At 49.2% G+C, this 15,235-nt stretch overlaps 1 long non-coding RNA gene across 1 annotated transcript; it reads right to left on the bottom strand.

The window, feature by feature from the left end:
* Window positions 1-1,808: 1,808 nt before the first annotated feature.
* On the bottom strand, window positions 1,809-12,955 carry LOC106732116 (uncharacterized). The gene is made up of 3 exons (XR_012896331.2): window positions 12,902-12,955; window positions 12,089-12,303; window positions 1,809-2,020 (listed from the first exon to the last, which is right to left on the bottom strand). It is a non-coding gene; the product is annotated as an uncharacterized LOC106732116 (long non-coding RNA).
* Between the last annotated feature and the right edge of the window lie 2,280 nt (window positions 12,956-15,235).

Here is a 15,235-nt window from a genome sequence, read left to right on the forward strand (position 1 = left end):
GGGCATCAGGTCAGTAGTTGCTTTGTGTGGCTGCTGTCTGAGGCTATCTGAGGCTCGTGCTTAAAGGGAACCCCCCTTGGACAGCCGGTTCTCAGCTTTTCCTGGTTGCTTGCCAACCTCGCCGAGGGACAGCAAAGCGTTTGTCTCTGTGCCCGTGTGTGTCGGTGCTTTCCTTCAGGGACGCCGCCGCAGGTGGCAACATGGAGCCAGAGCTCGCCCTGCACCTTCTGGTGCAGTTTATGGACTTGCTGCTGCAAGCCTGCCAGCAATGGCTCGAGGCTGCCTGGCACCACCTGGTTCACGTCAGCCCCCTGCCTCTCCACCTGGCCGCCCTGGGGGCCATGGCGGAGCCGCGGCGGCGCCCCGGCACCGGCGTGCCCCGCCGCGTCTGGCGTCTGGACACCAGCAGCGACTGGTGGGACCGCATCATCCTGGAGCGCTGGGAAGACCGACAGTGGACCCAGAACTTCAGGATGAGGAGGGACACCTTCCTGGAGCTCTGCGAGTGGCTCACCCCTGCTCTGCGCAGAAGGGACACTCACATGAGGCCCGCCATCCCCCTCCAGAAGCGGGTGGCCATCGCCCTCTGGAAGCTCTCCACACCGGACAGCTACTGATCTGTCGGGAACCAGTTCGGCGTGGGGAGAATCACTGTCGGAGCGGTGCTCATGCAGGTATGGTACTCGTCGGCCACTGCGCCGGGGAGGAAGGGGGGCTGCAAGGAGGGGATGGGCCACCCCAGGGACAAAGGGGGGGCAGGAGGAGGCGAAAGCACCCCGCACCGGAGGGGTCGGTCTGTCCCGGCCGTACTACACGCTGCCAGGGGGGTTGCTTCCGGGATGGGGCGCGGGGCACTGCCAGGGCATGAATGCTCCCAGCCACCCGGGCGCCCCACTGATTGGTGCTTTACTGTTTCTCTCCACAGGTGGTCAAGGCCATCAACCGGGTGCTGCTCCGCAGGGTGGTCCGCCTCGCTGACCCGGACGCCGTCATCCGGGGATTCGGCGCCCTCGGTTTCCCCGACTGCGGGGGGAGGGGCCATCGACGGGACGCACATCCCCATCCGTGCCCCGGAACACCAGGCGTCCCATTACATGAACCGCAAGGGGTACTTCTCCATCCTCCTGCAGGCCGTGTGTGACCACCAGGGACAGTTCATGGACATTAATGTGGGCTGGTCCGGCAAAGCACATGATGCCCAGGTGTACCGCAACTCCTCCGTGTGCCAGCGGCTGCAGGACGGGACCTTCTTCCCCGACCACCACATCAGGGTCGGGGACGTGGACATGCCCGTGTGCCTGGTGGGGGATGCCGTCTACCCACTGCAGCCGTGGCTGATGAAGCCCTACACGGGGCACCTCAATCCCTCCCGTCAGGCCTTCAATGCCAGGCTGACCAGGACCCGCATCATGGTGGAGGGGACCTTCGGGCGACTGAAAGCCCGCTTTCGATGCCTCCTCACCCATCTGGACCTGGCCGAGTACAACATCCCTCCCGTGGTGGCAGCATGTTGTGTGCTCCACAATTTATGTGAGAGAAAGGGCGAGGCTTTCCTGCCAGCCTGGATGGCTGAGGCTGACCGCATGGCTGGCCACTACAGTCAGCCCCGCACTGCCGCCGTCCGGGAAGCCCAGCGGGGGGCCGTCCAGATCCGGGAAGCTCTGCGGGAGAGCTTCCTGGTGGAGGAGGAGGACTGACCTCTCCCTTGCATGCCCCACTGGGGCCTTCTTCCACCCTACCCCCCTTCCCCTTTCCCCTCCCTACCTACTGTCAAATAAAGACACCTGTTTTTCAAACAAAACGTCTTTTTATTTAACATAACTGGGGTGGGGGGAGGGGGGGTGGGAGAGGGGAGGGTGAAACCTGGGACGAGGGAGCTGGTCCTGGATGCGGAGCTGGTGCTCCAGGAACCGGAGGTGCCGCCTCTGGTAGTTCTATTTGTTCCTGGCTCTTCTGCTTGCCCAGGCACGGGCGGCTGCTGCAGGCAGGGTGGTGCGCCCTGTAGTCCCAGGTGCTACGGCTGTGGTGAAACAAGAACAGCGGTCGATTACCCCAGGGGACCAGGTGTGTGAAACCCAGCCCCCCTCTGCAAGGCCAGGGCCCCTGCAGGATCCCCAGATGCTGCTCCGTGGTGGGCAAGGCCCAGGCGCACGGTCCCTGGGCTCCCTCTCGCCCCAGCCCCCCATACACATAAGGGGAGCATGATGGTACTCACATGTGGAAGCCTCCCCGGCCTCGGACGACACAGGCGAGTGGCTCTGTGGGGTGCCTCGGGTGTCCTGGGTCCTGGGCAGGCTGCCGGCAGGCTCCTGGCTCTCGGAGCCCTCCTCCTCCTCCTCCTCCTCCGTGTCAGGGAGTGGTCCCTCTGCCCCGGGGTCTATCACCTCCCGGGGGGCAGGGACGGGCTGAGCCTCCAGGATGCGGTCCAGAGCCTGGAAGTGGGGACACGCCTCCGGGTCAGCCCCTGGCAGGCAGGCCCGGGAGTAGGACTGCCGCAAGTCCTTAATTTTCCAGTGCACCTGCTCCCGGCTGCGCTGGTGGCCCCTGGCGGCCAGGCTGGCAGCCATGTGGCCGTACACTGCCGCGTTCCTGTGGCTAGTGCGGAGATCATGGACATTGGAGGCTTCCCCCCAAACCTCGATGAGGTCCACGATCTCCGCACTAGACCACGCGGGCGCCCGCCTCTTGTGGCCCCAGGCAGGCTCCTGGGAAGAGGGGGAGAGCTGGGGGGCATCCGGTCACTGGCTCATGGGGTGTCAGCTGCTGGGTGTGCTGGCACGGGTGCTGGCAGCCTTGCAACTGGCACAAAGCCCGTAGCCAGCCCTTTAAGGGCTCCGGGGCTGGGAGGGGGGCAGTAGAGTTTCCCTGGTGTTGGCCAGAGTGGCCACCAGGGAAAGCTGGGGAGGGCTAGCCTCCCACTAGTTCGAATTAAGGGGCTACACACCCCCTAATTCGAACTAGTAAGTTCGAACTAGGCTTAATCCTCGTGGAATGAGGTTTACCTAGTTCAAACTAAGCGCTCCCTTAGTTCGAATTAAATTTGAACTAACAGAGCGCTAGTGTAGCGCCTATGAAAGTTAGTTCGAACTAACTTTGTAGTGTAGACGTACCCAGAGATTAGGCATTTAAATCCCTGTTTAGACACTTACATAAATATGGCCTGATTTACCTAGATGCAAAAGACTTTCAGGCCTCTTAACTTCAATGGGAGTTGTTTGTATGTTTCAGTACTCAAGACGCCACCCAATTTTATTTAGATGTCTAACTTTAGGCAGCCCAACTGGAAAATTTTGACCATTGGCAGTAAAGGTTGTACCTCTAAAAATGGGCACTCTTTGGTCCAGCAATAACCCTCATCCGGCAGGATCACAGGTGCTTCTGGAGCAAAGAGCTTGGGAGCCTAAGGGCAGGAAGGACAGCTGGGCAGGGGCAACAGAGTCAGCAGCTCATCTGGGGGACAAAGGCTGGAGTCCCGCAGCAGCCCACTGGAGTGTGGAGCCAGGCCCGGAGCCTCACCATTGTCCCTGGATGTGTGGGGCTCGAACCACACAGCAGGAGTGAGCCTGTGCAGCCCAGGGAGCCGGCAGCAGCTTGGCAAGCAGCCCAGGCAGGTTGGAGAGAGGTAGGTGAGGCAGAGTGCTTGATGGGGTAGCCTGGCAGTGGCAGGCGATGGGGCTTGGGGCTGGTGGCAAAAGACCATCCCTGGGCCAGCAAATTCTTTTGTTCAGGGCTGGTCAGGTCCTGACGGTGCAAGACGAGGGAGGTCCAACCTGTACATCAGAAACAGAAAACCTGCTAAATAACCAGTGGAGCCATTGGACAATTGAGATGCTAAAGGAGCATTCAAAGGTCAAAAATACTTGTGGAGAAATAAAAATAATTTTTTGCATCAGTCTTCATGGATGAGGATGTGAGGAAGGTTCCCAAATCTGAGCCATTCTTTTAGGTGACAAATCTGAGAAACTGTCTCAGACTGAGGTATCATTAGAGGAGGGTTTGGAACTAATTGATCAATTAAACAGTAACAAGTCACCAGGACGAGATAGTCCTGTATTTTGTTTCAACCAGGACGAGATGGCATTCACCCAATAATTTGAAAGAACTGAAATGTGAAATTGCAGAACTACTAACTGTGGTTTGTAACCTATCTTTTAAATCATCGTCTGTACTTAATGACTAGAGAATAGCTAATGTGCCATCAATTTTTAAAAAGGGCTCTAGAGGTGATACTGGAAATTACAGATCAGTAAGTCTAACCTCAGTACCAGTCAAATTAGTTAAAACTATGGATAAGAACAGAATTGTCAGACACATAGATGAACATAATTTGTTAGGGGAAAAGTCAGTATGGTTTCTGTAAAGGAAAATGGTGCCTCACCAATCTACTAGAATTCTTTGAGGGGATAAACAAGCATATGGACAAGAGGATCCAGTAGATATAGTATACTTAGATTTCCAAAAAGCTTTTGACACGGTCCCTCACCAATGGCTCTTAAGCAAAGTAAGCTGTCAGGGTATGTCTACACAGCAAAGTTATTTCGAAATAACAGCCAGGGCCTCAGGGGGCAGCTCCCAACCAGGGGCTGACCCAGACTGCTGCCCCTATTATGATGCCCGGGACCGCATCCTGGGGGATCAGACGGTCCGTGCCCCCCCAGGTGGTCATCGACCCTGGGGCAGAGGGCCCTGACCAGGGCATGGAAGAGGAGGAGGACAATGGTCAAGAGTTGCAGCACCCCCTTGGCATCACAGCAGCCATGTTGCCGGTGTCATCTGAGGCTGGGGAGGCCTCGACATATGAGTACAATCACTGTCCCCTTATGCGGGGCAGGGACGGGGGGAGAGGGAGACCAGGGACTGCACATATGGGCCTCGCTGACCATGGAGCTTGCAGCAACCTGTGCATGTGCTGTGCCATCCTGGGCATGTGGCCCGGCTGGCTGCCACACGTGTGTATGTATGAAGGCACATGACATGCTCCTGACCCCGGTGCACGATGACCTCCCTCCACAAGCCCCCTCTACGCAAAGGCAGGGCATATCGCCCCTCCCCTATACCCCCACACTATATACAGCACAGGGGCATGGGTGCAGTCCCGGGCCTGCTCACACGCCCGGGGATAGCAGGACATGCCAAACATGGCCTGTGTGCAAGCACATCAGCTCTGATGGTGCGGAGACCAGCCGACCTCGCCTTGCAGAGGGGGGCTGGGCTTCACCCACTGTGTCCCCAGGGATAATTGACCACTTCTCTTGTTTCTCCTCAGCCGCAGCAGCTGCGAGTGCAGGGCGCACCACCCCGCCCAGGACATCCTCCCGCATCCGGGCACTCAGCAGGCTGACCTGGAACCAGGAGGAGTACCAGCAGCAGCACCTGGGGCTCCTGCAGAGGCAGGTATGCATCCTGGAGCACTGGGTACATGAAGACCTGCAGCTGCGGCGGGAGAGCTAGCAGGAGCTAGGGCCGTAGCCATCAATCACGTGCTGCTATGGAATGTCGACATTCTGGGCAATGTCAACACAATCATGAATGGCTTTGCCATCATGGGCTTCCCCAACTCTGGGGGAGAGAGGGCATAGACAGCATGCACTTCCCCATCCTGGTCCCTGACCATAGTGCCTCGGACTTTATCAACAGGAAGGGGTACTTCTCCATGGTGCTGCCAGCCCTTGTGGATCACCAACATCAATGTCAGCTCACCAACATCAATGTCAGATGGTTGGGAACGGCGCACAACACCTGCATCTTCCAGAACTCTTGTCTGTTCCAAAAGATGCATGCTGGTATTTTTTTCCCCAATCGCACCATAAGAGTTGGGAAAGTGGACATGCCCATCATCATTCTGGATGACGCAGCCTACCCTAGTTTCCCTGACTCATGAAGCCCTACACAAGCAGCCTGGACCCCAGCAAGGAGCAGGTGCCACATGGTTGTTGAATGTGCATTCAGCCGTTTAAAGGGGAAGTTCAGGAGTCTCCTCACACGCCTGGACCTCAGCAAGTGCAATATCCCTTTTGTGGTGGTGGCCTGCTATGTGCTCCACATCCTTTGCAAAAGCAAAGGGGAGATTTTTCTGCCTGGGCAGGTGCTGAAGCTGAATGTCTGGCCAGAGAATTTGAGCAACCCAACACCAGTGCCATAGAAAGAGTACATCAAGAGGTTGTGCTCATCAGAGAGGCCTTGAAGGAGAGTTTAATGTAAGGCCAGTTGTGAGACTCTCTCCCAAGCTTCTCCACAAGGGACCTCTGCATTGCCCATTTGTGCCTTTCCTCCCCAACTCCTCCCTTCCCCTGCCCTCTCTTTCCACCTTCCTTCCTCCCTTGCAGACCAAAGAAAGAAGCCTTTTTTGTTTGAAAGAACAACTGTCATTTTTATTTGGGGGATATACAACAGGGAAGGGACTGATTAGCATGGCTACCCCTCTGGCACTCTTCTATGACTATTGTGAAGGACTGACTTATTACAGTCCTGGTAGGATACACTATTACATAGTCAGACCTAATTTATTACCCTGATTTCTAGCTTACCTGATATGGAATTCCCATGCTGACCTCCCATAAGACTTCTTATTTAGGTCACTTTTTGGAAAGGCACTGATTTAGCAAGGTACTTAAGAGTAGAACGTGCTTTAGGCATGTGAGCACTTCCACTAACATAAATGAGAGATTATTCAAATACATAAAGTTAGGCAGATGCTAAGTACTGTGTGGGACTGTGGCCTAAGTGAGGGAAATTTTCCTTTGTTGATATATAAGTGCCCTTCAAAAAAGTTGCATGTTAATCTCTCAAACTCTTTCACCTAATGACCCAAATTCCCGCAACGACTCCTTGTGCTGAGCATTTCTGTGAATTGATTACTGTGTCTCCTGTTAGGACAATAATAAAACCTATCTCTAGAGCTTTTTATTTTTAGCTTTAATATTCTGTAGAATGTAGGGTAGAAGGAGGGTGGCTATTTTTTGAAAGTCCTGGAAATTGAAATCATATGTTAAGGAACATAGGAATTATCAAATAAAATTAGGCCAGTGGTCCATTTTATCCAGTATCGTGTGTCTGGAACTGGACAGAAGTAAAAACTTCAGAGCAAGCAATACCTTTCCATTCACACCACTGGCAATGTACTCCTTGACCTTGACCTTGGGTAACCAAAGGATAGTTCAGAATGTGTGGCAAAGGCTAAAATTAAGAATAAAATATTAAAAAACATCTGAAATGGTAGAGAAAACTAGTGACTTTAATGCCTTCAGGAAGAACACCTAGTGGTGGTTGGAGACTCTCTTCTGAGGGGAACGGAGGTGCCCATCTGTCGCCCTGACATGTCATCTCTGGAGGTATGCTGCCTGCCAGGGGCCTGTATCTGAGATGTTATGGAGGCACGGTTGAGGATTATCCAACCTCTGACTCCTACTCATCCATGTGGGCACTAATGATACTGCAAGTTGTGACACTCAGCAGATCAAGAGTGACTACAGGGCTCTGGGAGTACGGGTGAAGGAGTTTGGAGCACAGGTGGTTTCCTCCTCAGTCCTCCCTGTCACAGGTACGAGCCCAGGCAGAGACAGGTGCATCCTGGAGGTGAATGCCTGGCTGCGAAGATGGTGTTGCAAGGAGGGCTTTGGCTTCCTTGACCACGGGATGCTGTTCCAAGGACTGATAAGCAGGGATGGGGTTCACCTTTCGAGGAAGGGGAGGAGACTATTTGGACACTGACTGGCTAACCTAGTGAGGAGTGTTTTAAACTAGGTTTGATGGGGGCAGGTGACCAAAACCCACAGGTAAGTGAAGAACATGGAGACCTAGGAGATGGGTCAGAAATGGGAGGGAGCATGGACTATAATAGCAGAGAAAAAGGAGGTACATGGCAGAACTGGGAGGCAAGGTCAAATCAGTATCGTAGATGCCTATATGCAAATGTACGAAACATGGGTAATAAGTAGGAAGTGCTAATAAATAAACACAACTATGACATTGTTGGTATCTCAGGGTATGTCTACACTACCACCGTAGTTCGAACTAGGGTGGTTAATGTAGGCAACCAAAGTTGCAAATGAAGCCTGGGATTTAAATATCCTGGGCTTCATTTGCATCTTGCCGGGCGCCGCCATTTTTAAAGCCCCGGTAGTTCGGACTCCGTGCTCGCGGCTACACGTGGCACGGAGTAGGTAGTTTGGATTAGGCTCTCTAATCCGAACTACCAGTACACCTCGTTCCATGAGGAGTAACGGTAGTTCGGATTAGAGAGCCTAATCCGAACTACCTACTCCGTGGCGCGTGTAGCCGCGAGCACGGAGTCCAAACTGCCAGGGCTTTAAAAATTGCGGCGCCCGGCAAGATGCAAATGAAGCCCGGGATATTTAAATCCCGGGCTTCATTTGGAACTTTGGTTGCCTACATTAACCACCCTAGTTCGAACTACGGTGGTAGTGTAGACATACCCATAAAGGGTAACAAGAAGACTTTCTATAAATGTATTATAAGGAAGAGGAAGACCAAGGACAGGGTAGGCCCATTACTCAGTGCGGCGGGAGAAACAGTAACTGCAAATTTGGAAATAGCAGAGGTGCTTAATAACTTTTTTGTTTCATTCTTCATCAAGAAGTGTGATGATGAAGGAATGCCTAACATAGTGAATGTTAGTGGGAGTGGGGTAGGTTTAGAAGATAAAATAAAAAAAAGAACAAGTTAAAAATTACTTAGAAAAGTTAGATGTCTGCCTGATGAAATGCATCCTTGAATACTCAAGAAGATGATAAAGGAGGTATCTGTACCTTTAGCTATCATCTTTGAAAAATAATGGAAGATGGGAGAGATTCCAGAAGATAGGATAACGAGTCTTGTGCATAAGATAGCTGGACATGGTATACCTAGACTTACGGCATTTGATACGGTCTTGCATGATCTTCTTATCAATAAATTATGCAAATACATTTTAGATGGGGCTACTATAAGGTGGGTGCATAGCTGACTGGATAACCATTCTCAGAGAGTAGTTATTAACAGTTCACAATACTGCTGGAAGGGCATAACAAGTGGGGCTCTGCGGGGGTCTGTTTTGGGACTGGTTCTGTTCAATATCTTCATCAACGATTTAGATATTGGCATAGAGAGTACGCTTATTAAGTTTGCAGATGATACCAAGCTGGGAGGAGTTGCAACTGCTTTGGAGGCTAGGGTCATAATTCAAATTGATCTGGACAAACTGGAGAAATGGTCTGAGGTAAATAGGATGAAGTTGAACAAGGAGAAAAACAAAGTACTCCACTTAGGAAGGAAGAATCCATTTCACAGATATAGAATGGGAAGGGTCTGTCTAGGACAGGGTTGTTCCAGACAAAGAGCCACAATAGCAGTGGAGACAGTGTGAATGTTGTTGAGCAAAAAAAAAGACCCAGTTGTTGGGAAAAGTAGGTGCTGGTACACCGTCCCATGGCTGCTTGGTTTTTTTGTTTTGTTTTGTTAACTTTTCTCTGGGTCTGCACAGCCCTGCCTTTTTTTGTGCAGCCCTGAGTCCTGCATCTCCCACCTGCCTTAACTTCTGCACTCCTACCTCCATCCTTCAGCCCTGAGGCCCCTACCCCTCCCTCCCTCCCACATCTCCCAACCCTCTGCCCTAAGCCACCCACCCCCTGCCTCTCCTTATCCCCTAACCTTCACTCCATTCTTCATTTTCATTTTTAAAAAATACATTCATTGAAATAAAGCATGTACGTTTTTCATTTATTTCACCCCCAAAAAATTACTTCAATGAAAGACTCAAGCAATACCAAATTCATCTGCTAGTGATAACTAAAGAAGCTAACGGAATTGCTACAGAAACCATGTGAATGGACGTATTGGGTTCCACTAAGATATCTCAGAAGACATTCTTTTTTCTATTAAAACAATGTAGTGGCACAGAAGTTCTGTGTCCTCCTCCTCTGGCCTCTTGCACCAAAGGAGGAAGAACTAATTGGAATTTATGCCTCTATTTTTGAATAGGTTCATGACTCTGCATTTGTAGCTTAAAGAAGTACTAGAGCAGTTAACTCATCATGATGTGGTCTGGCTGCAGGAAGAGAATTTGTTGCATGGTGGTAATGAAGTAATTTCCTCTGTGAGCTATTTAGGAAATCATTGTTTGCTGAGAGCTGGAAAATCAGAGAGACTGCTTGGGCTCCAGATGTTATTGGCATGAGAACCCTGTCCTATCTATTACAGGGCTGGGAGAGTATTAGGATTTATTTTACAGTCTCATTTCTTATTGTGAATTGAGAAGGCTTTGAATTAACTGGCTCATTACATTTGATACTTCTGCTGTAGCGTAGCAGTTATGAGAACAGTTAAAAAAGGAATGGGAAATAGTATCGAATTTCCTGGTATTTTTTGACATTTGTATTGGTTTTGTTTTGAAATTTCAAAATGTACAAAAATGTCAAAATATCAGAAACTTTCAATTGTCATAAAGTTTCAACCAATTTGATATCCTTCTGGAAAATCTTTTGATGAAACAGAAAAGTTTCAGCTTTTATAATTTTATCTTTTGGTGAAAATAATTGAATTTTTTAAAAAGATGTAATCAGAAACATTAATTTAGGAGATTTCTACAAGATAGAATTATTTGTTTCTTAGCACCTACACGCTACAGGTCGTATAAAAACCAAGATATTCTTCTTCTTTCCCCATCATGCCCCCTTTCTTCCCTTCCCTTCCTTCCTACCCCGTTCCTTTACTTGTTTTCTTATTTTGAGGGTGGAGTAAATAAAAAACATATACATTAAAATAAAATAAATACATGACACATTTTAAAATGGGGTTTAAATTGGCTTGTTAAGTTGAACAGTTTTGAACATTCAGTTATTTTGTGTATGTTAAATCACAGATTTCATACCTGGCCACTGTATTTATAGAATCTTTAAAATAAAATAAGTAAATACTCAAAAAGACACCTAACTGCCAATTTTTGGCACACAAAAGCTGTGCATTAAAATGTATAGCATACAAAACTGCAACTGTCATCTTAGATGATACTTTTGAAGAAATTGGGCCTAGCTTAGACCTTTTGTTTCTGGGCTTTGTGACAAACCAGATGGTGCTGGCAGAGTTAATGTGTCCTCTTTATTTTTTCAGCATTTTACTTGCTTTCTTCACACCCATAACCAGAGTTCAACAAACAATGCGGCTCTTGCGCATGCGCAATGCGGGGCTGGCGAGCGGCTTTCACCACCGTTTGTCAAGCCCTGCCCATAACTAAATTCTGACCTCACCTACACCAGTACAAATCAAAACTAACATAATTAATTAAATGGTGCTCCTCATTCAAAAGAGATCAGAATCTGGACCCTTTCACCCAAATATCACTTGTTTTTTAAATCTACTGAATGTTGTATCAATGCAAGTTAAACTACTTGATGCTCCCAGCTGACATCAGAAGTGTAACTTGGGCCTTGTCCAGAAAGTAAAGTTATTAGGGTTGCCAGGTGTCCGGTTTTGAACGGACAATTTGGTATTTGAGGGTTCTGTCCGGGAAACAAATTGAGAAAATACCAGACATATAAAATGTCCGATATTTTCTAATTAGGTAAGTTTTATTATTGTCAGGAGTATCAATACGTAATTGCGTACTGCCTGGCTAGTAGACATGCTTACACTGGCGTGTCTACCAGCCAGGCAGTATGCAACTATGTGGGGGGGAGAGGGGGGTCCAGGATGGAATCTCTGGGGCCGGACTTGCTTATGCTTCGCCTGGACCATGCACGGGACAGGCAGCACCCCGGGATCTGTGTGCGCCCAGGTCAGTCCCGCTTCCCGGCGGCTGATTCTTTCCTCTCTCGCTCCCTCCCAGCCAGCCCCGCTCCTCCGACCCCCACTTCCCACTTGCCAGTCCTTCCCCCCCGATCTCCCCTGGCCAGCCCCCCCTGCTAGCCCTGCTTCCTTCCGGCCAACCCTCCTCCCCCCCCACCTCCTCCTGGCCAGCCCCACCTCCCTCCCGGCCAGTCCCCCCAACATCTGAGATCAAGTGTGTCTGGTATTTTTTTTGAGGCCACCTGGTAACCCTAACAGTTATACTGGTGATTTATTCTGTTGTAAGTATTTCATTTTAAATTCATACCTTAGATTATATGGAAACTTTCCAGTACAGGCAGGGTCTTTTTGTCTCTTTTTCATCAGATCCCATCACTCCTGTCTTTCTTCTCTTTCTGACTCCTATTGGCAATCTGAGCTGTAGAGCACCCGAGAATCAGTTTCCAAAGGCAGTTTAAATTGTCTCAACCATAACTCGGGGAAGAAGCCACATGTCTAATGAAGGAAGGCTTTCTTTTCCATCTGGAGAGAGAGAATTATTGCAATTATGATCAGGCCGGTTCCTGGAGGTTAAGGAGACTATTTGTGGGAGTTGCTATGGTGATTAGAAATGCTGACCAGGAAGCAGAGAACAGTCAGCTGTGTCTCTGGACTTAATAATATGTTTTCATGTAAGACATCAAAGAAGAATGCAATAACTCAGCAGCTGCGCTCTGTGGACTAACAGAAACCAGATGAAGCAAAGCAACATAGATTCCTTTTGCGAGTTACCTTATTTTATAATATACTGCTTTTATGGTCCATCTACACTGCAATAAAAGACCTGCAGCATGCCTATGGCTGGTAAGGGTTAGTTCAATAGAGCTTGCAGGGCTTGGATTAAGAGGCTGTTTATTTGCAGTGGAGATAGGGTTCCAAGGTGTCCAGTATTGACCCGGACAGTCCAGCATTTTCGGCTCCTGTCCAGTAAAACAATTCAGAAATACTCAAAATGTCCGGTATTTTCTGATTTTTTCCCAGCCAGGGGGCGAAAATACTGGACTGTCTTGGTCAATACCGGAAACCTGGCAACCCTACACACACTCAGCAATCGGGTCCAGCCCCTCCCTACACCTCTTACCTTGTTCTGCGGTGTAGCTGTCTGGCCCGGAGCAGTGAGGGAGGCAAGATGGCCACTGGCTGCCAGCAGCCTGTTAGGAGAGGCAGAGTCCATCCCCTTCCGTTCTTAAAGGGGCCATGCTGATTTTTTAATTTTTTAATTTTTTTTTTGCTTAATAATTCTCTGGGTCCTTTTTTTTATTCAACAACTTTGGTCTCCCCCCCTTTTTTTTCAACAATTTTTTTCCCCATTTTTTTGGGGGGGTGGGTGTTCGATATTTTTGGTTAAACCATTTGGCAATCCTAGGTGCAGATAATGGGATCTTTCCACTTCACAGGATACTAGAGTCTAGGTTTAGACTGAGCCCGAACATCACAATTAAGCAGCCCATAGGCCACAAACAGGTATTTAATTGCAGTGTGTAGATATGCTCTTTGAGTCCTTTGAGCATCAGGCACCAGTGAACGTGTGAATTTAGGGTTCATGTTGGACTGAGAGACCTGAATGCCTATGTTCTCAATCCACAGACCAGCGGGTCCTTCATGCTGCTCTAGCAATGTGCTTTGTCCCTGACTTGTAGGGACTACTTTATAGTGGAGGGAGGAAGAGAGAAGTGTAGAGGCTAACAATTGTGATGATTTTGTTATTTTCTCAATTAATGTTTATCCATTGGCTTGGTCACCCCCCCCCCTTTTTTTTTTTGCTCAGCAGGTTTGGTCCCTTTTTTTTTTGCTCAGCCAATTTTTCCCCCGCCATGTTCTGTATTTTTTGTGGAAGTATCTGGCAACCCTATCTGGACATGGAGGGAACTGGTGGTGCGGCAGTTCTGCTCCTGAATCTGAACAGAGATCCATGCAGATGGACACCTCCTTGCACATGTGCAGAGCACCATTGAGTTTGGTTGAAGACAGGATGCAACAAGTAAGCAAAAAGATTGGAAAAAGGATCAGGGAAACTTTTTCTTTGCTATAAGTTTGTATGATACCAACTCTAGCATAATGGGACCCTGATCTCTAGTTGTCAATGAAACACAAATAATGAGGTCACATTAGATGATCTTATTCATGGATTCTAAGGCCATCTAGTCTGATTTTCTATATTACTCAGGTCATTGAACTTTCCCAAAACAAATGCTGACTGTGTGATTTCCTTCAGAAGCATATGTAGGATTCAAGCATGGTTTAAAAACTACCAGTGATAAAGATTTCGTCACAACTCTTGGTAAGTAGTTCCAATGATCAAATACTCTCACAGTTAAAAATATATGCCTTATTTCCAGTCTGAATGTGTCCAGTTTCACCTTCTAGCTATTGGATCATTTTCTACCTTTCTCTGCTAGAATGAAGAGCCCAAAATTAAATATTTGCTTCCTCATATAGATACTTATCAAGTTACCTTTTAACATCTCTTCCTGAAGTCAGATTTTCTAACCCTTTAATTCTGCTCATGGCTCTTTTCTGAACCCTCTCCAATTTATCAATGGCTTCAGGGGGTAGCCGAGTTAGTCTGTACAGAAAAAAACAACAAATGGTCTGGTAGTACTTATAGTTTTGTTAGTCTATAAAATGCTACCAGACCATTTGTTGTTCAATTTATCAACATCCTTTTGGAATTGTGGTTGTCAGAATTGGGCATAGTGTTCCAGCAATGGTTGAACCGCTGTCATATACAGAGATGAAATAATTGATTTACTCCTTTTAGAGATCCTTCTTGTTTATGCACCCAAGGATCTTTTTGGCCACATCTCAGTGGAAGCTCTTGTTCATGGTCCCCAAATCCTTTTCATAGTCACTGCTTCCTAGGCTATAGTCCCCCATCTCTTACATATGGTCTTCATTCTTTGTTCCTTGGTTTGTACATTTGCATTTAGCTCTGTTAAAACACATAGGCTGTGTCTAGATTGGCAAGATTTTCCTCAAAAGCAGCTGCTTTTGCAGAAAAACTTGCCAGCTGTCTACACCGGCTTCTTGAATTTTCTCAAGAACACTGACTTCCTACTGTCTGAAATCAGTGCTTCTTGAGGAAATGCTATGCTGCTCCCGTTCGGGCAAAAGCTTTTGCGCAAAAGGGCCAGTGTAGACAGCTCAGATTTGTTTTGCGCAAAAAAGCCCCGTGTGACGGACCGCCGCAGGTCCGCACTCGAGCGAGGGCCGCCGACGCCCCCTGGAGGCCGCCGGACGGACCAGCAGGCAGCCCTGGGTGGAGGGGAGAGCGGGCCAGGGAGGAAACCCCGCAGGGGGAGGGCCGGCTAACTCCCCGGCGGGGAAGGAGGGGCCAGGGACAGCCCCAGCTGACGGGCGAGGAGCCCGAACGGCGTTCCGCTCGGCCAGAGCCGCGCGGAACCAACGTCAGGCT

This window comes from Pelodiscus sinensis, chromosome 16 (genome assembly GCF_052426305.1).
Source record: "Pelodiscus sinensis isolate ZL-2025 chromosome 16, ASM5242630v1, whole genome shotgun sequence".
Classification (NCBI taxonomy): domain Eukaryota; kingdom Metazoa; phylum Chordata; order Testudines; family Trionychidae; genus Pelodiscus; species Pelodiscus sinensis.